Source organism: Alexandromys fortis, unplaced genomic scaffold (assembly GCF_014885135.2).
Source record: "Alexandromys fortis isolate MF-2015 unplaced genomic scaffold, M_Fortis_MF-2015_v1.1 scaffold_424, whole genome shotgun sequence".
In the NCBI taxonomy this organism is placed as follows: domain Eukaryota; kingdom Metazoa; phylum Chordata; class Mammalia; order Rodentia; family Cricetidae; genus Alexandromys; species Alexandromys fortis.
Genome location: NW_026068307.1, coordinates 74388 through 78434, shown reverse-complemented (window position 1 = coordinate 78434; position 4047 = coordinate 74388).

Below are 4047 nucleotides of genomic sequence, written 5' to 3'. Positions count from 1 at the left end.
ATGGATCGAGATAGAGACAGAGACCCAAATTGGAGCACCAGACTGAGCTCTTAAGATCCAAATGAGGAGCAGAAGGAGGGAGAATGTGAGCAAGGAAGTCAGGACCACGAGGAGTGCACCCACCCGCTGTGACAGTGGAACTGATCTATTGGGAGCTCACCAAGTCCAGCGGGACTGGGACTGAATAAGCATGGGATTAAACCGGACTTTCTGAACGTGGCAGACAATGAAGGCTGATGAGAAGCCAAGGACAATGGCACTAGGTTTCGATCCTAATATACGAACTGGCTTTGTGGGAGCCTAACTTGTTTGGATGCTCACCTTCCTGGTCCTGGATAGAAGTTGGAGGACCTTGGACTTCCCGCAGGGTAGGGAATCTGGACTGCTCTTCATTCTCGAGAGGGAGGGGGAATAGAGTGGGGGGAGGGGTAGAGGGGGAAGGGAGGGGGCTAGGGGGCGATGTGTGCGAGGAGGGAGAGGGAAATGGGAATTTTTTTTGCAACAACTAAAAAAATAAAATAAAATAAGAAAAAAAAGAACTAGAAACTAGAACGATAAAACTTTAGTTATTATATGCAGAAATCGGATTTGCTGGCAAGAATAAAATGTTTTTCTGGGAGAAAAAAAATAGTATTTTCTCCATAACTTACAATATTCAATAAAATTTAACTTTCTATCAATTTACAAGAATCGATACCAATATAATTGTCTAAAAATAATAGCTCACAAATACCAATCTATTATCCCATCATCCAAGTATCCCTCTTTAAAAAAAATAAAAAAGATTCCTGACCCTATAAAATTCCTCCCCATCCCTCAACCGTATACCAATTATAATCAACCCCTGAATGATGTCCCTAAGCCTGAGGGCAAGCTTTGTTGGAAGAGGGGACATCGTTCTCTAAAATTGCTACCAGCTGTCATGGGGGTGGCGTGTTTTCTAGGGGATCCCAATAAAGAAAATGATGATGAAATTCCAAGATTAATATTTGGTCTGGTAAAATTGCAAATAGTCTCTGAGTATTTTGTGGAGGTCTGGCCAGAACATTGTAAAAGATGTACACCATTTCAGCTAACCAAGTTGGAACCTTCTTGTGCAGCTGGTAAATAAAACAGGTATTGTAGTAGTGCTATCAGTAGCATGACATCATATTAACCAGGTGGAGTTGTTATGGGGCCCTGTCTTCTTCCTGGAAACTTCAAAGATTACTGCGGGAGAATTTATTGTTCATTATAGGAAGCTTAAGCATTATCTATATAGACATATACAGACATATATATTCAATGAAAGGCATGAAAAAGACAAAAATAGACATGAGGAAAGACAAAGAAGTTTGTTTTATAAATTAATTTTTCCTTCTGTCCCATATTATGGCTCTTGACATGAGACAGAAACTCTGGGTTTTCTCTTAACAACAGGCTTGGAAATAGAGAGGGACTGAGCCAGAGCCCAACTTCAAAACCAGCTCTATATATTTATAAATATAAGCACATTCATATATATTTAAAAATATGTTTAGAATAATTTTACTTATGGAACCTCTTCGATTTTCTTGCTGATTCTTATTGGGTTATAAATAGTTTCCATCTGTCAGTATTCAAACATCCAAGGTCTCTTGAATTTTTTGAAGATGAGTGTTTCCCTTCCTATGGAGATAAGAACAGAAGCCTGCCCCATTTTATATGTTTTTCTTACCACCTGTATGATTATCATCCTTGTGGATTAATTGTCATTTCTGTTTTCCAAATGGTTCCTCCTCTTCAAACAAAACCTTTATTAATTTTGATGGTATGCACAATTTTTCTTCTCCTGTAGAAACAAGAGCAAAACCCCTTCCCCAATGCAGCACATCTCCTGGCTTTCATTGCAAGGTCAGCACATCCTTGAAATAAACCAGTTGAATTAATTCAGCAGACCTTTCCATTATCCAATGTCTTTCTGCTGCCATTGTCTTTTTTTTTTTCATTAGTGTTAAGAAAATTTAAGGTTAATACAGCATGATGTAATCTTTTTCTGGGGGCATTTTCAACCCCTTTCTTTGTGTATCAATATATCCTTTATACTTTGACTTGATCTTTCTATAACTGATTGACCTGTAGTATTATGTGGTATACCTATAACATGCTTACTATTATAATAAGCAAAAAACCATTTCATTTTCCTAGAGACATAATCTGGACCATTAACATTCTTTATTTGTGTCGGTATACCCATAATGGCCATGACTTCTAATAAATGGGTGATTACTGAATCAGCTTTTTCTGAGCGTAAAGCAGTTGCCCACTGAAATCCTGAATAAGTGTCAATGGTATGGTGTATATATTTTAATTTGACAAATTCTGCAAAGTGGAACATATTTATCTGTCATATTTCATTCCTCTGAGTACCCTTTGGGTTAGTCCCTGCAGGTAGTGGTGTTTGGTTATAGAATGAACAAGTATGACATCTCTTTATAATCTCCTTAGCTTGTTGCCATGTTATAGAAAATTCTTTCTTCAAACCTTTGCTATTGATGCAATGTTTTTTTATGAAATTCAGAGGCCTGCAGCACACTTCCAATCAATAATTGATCGATTTCTGCATTACGTTGGGCTAAAGGATCTGGCAGACCCATATGGGATCAGATGTGTGCTATGTACATAGGAAAAAGCCTATTCCTGATCATGTCTTGTACCTGGATAAACAATGAAGTCAGTTCTATATCATCTAGTATAAATTCAGCAGTTTCAATATGCAAGATAACTCTTTCTGCATAATGCAAGTCAGTAACTATATTAAGAGGTTCTTTAAAATCCCTTAGCACTACAAGAATGGCATATAATTCTGCCTTCTTGACAGAATGATAAGGGCTTGGTTCTACCTTACTCAATTAGTCTGATTTGTAACCTGTTTTCCCTGATTTATTGGCATCAGTATAAAATGTATGGGCTCCAGTTATCAGAGCATCACGTATGATTATAAGGAGAACAAAAAGTTCTCCTTATAAGGTTAAACTTATTGTTTGGGGGATAGTTGTTATTAATTTCTCCCCCAAAATTAGCACAGGCTCTTTGCCATGGTTCATTGTCTTCTCATAACTTTCTTATCTCATCAGCAGTGAAAGCCACCATAATTTCTTCTGGGTCTATGCAGTTGACGAAGTCTAAATTTACACTTTAAAATTAACTGAGAGACATTTTCCACATAATTTTTAATTATTTTTACTTGGATTATGTGGTAAAAAGATCCATTCTAAGATAATATCATTTTTCAGCATTAAAATTCCCTTAAAAGAAATTCTGGAAGGCAGTATGACAAGAATACAACTAAGCTTTGGATTCACCCTATCCACATGTGCCTCCTGTAATTTTTCCTCAACCAATGTCAGTTCCTTTTCTGTTTCAGCTGTTAATTTTCTGGGACAATTTGAGTCTTTATCAACATCTAAGGTTTTGTTTAAATGCATTATTAGATCAGGTGTTATCCCAACAGTCAGTCATAGATTGGAGATGTCCCCTAACAATCATTGAAAGTCATTAAGAGTCTGTAACCAATCTCTTCTAATTGTGCTTTTTGTGTCTTAATTTTTTGTAAACCTATTTTATAACCTAAATAATTGAGAGAATCTCCTCTCTGTTTTTTTTTTTTCAGGAGCAAGCTGCAATCCCCATTTAAGTAAAACTATATTTATTCAAACAGTATTTCTAAGTTATCTGTGTTTGAATCAGATAGTAAAATATCATCCATGTAATGGTAAATTATAGACTTAGGAAATCGTTTATGTATTATTTCCAATAGTTGCCTTACAAAATAGAGACACAAGGTTGGGCTATTGAGCATTCCCTATGGGAAGATTGTCCATTGGTACCTCTTATTAGGCTGAGAATTAGTTAGTAGAAGTAGTCACTGTGAAGGCAACCTTTTCTCTACCTTTTTCTTGCAAAGTTATAGTGAAGAAAGAATCCTCTTTTTGGGTCTGGCTGAGAAAAGGACTTTTAAAGGTAAAAAAAAAAAAAAAAAAAAAAAAAAAAAAAAAAAAAAAAAAAAAAAAAAAAAAAAAAAAAAAA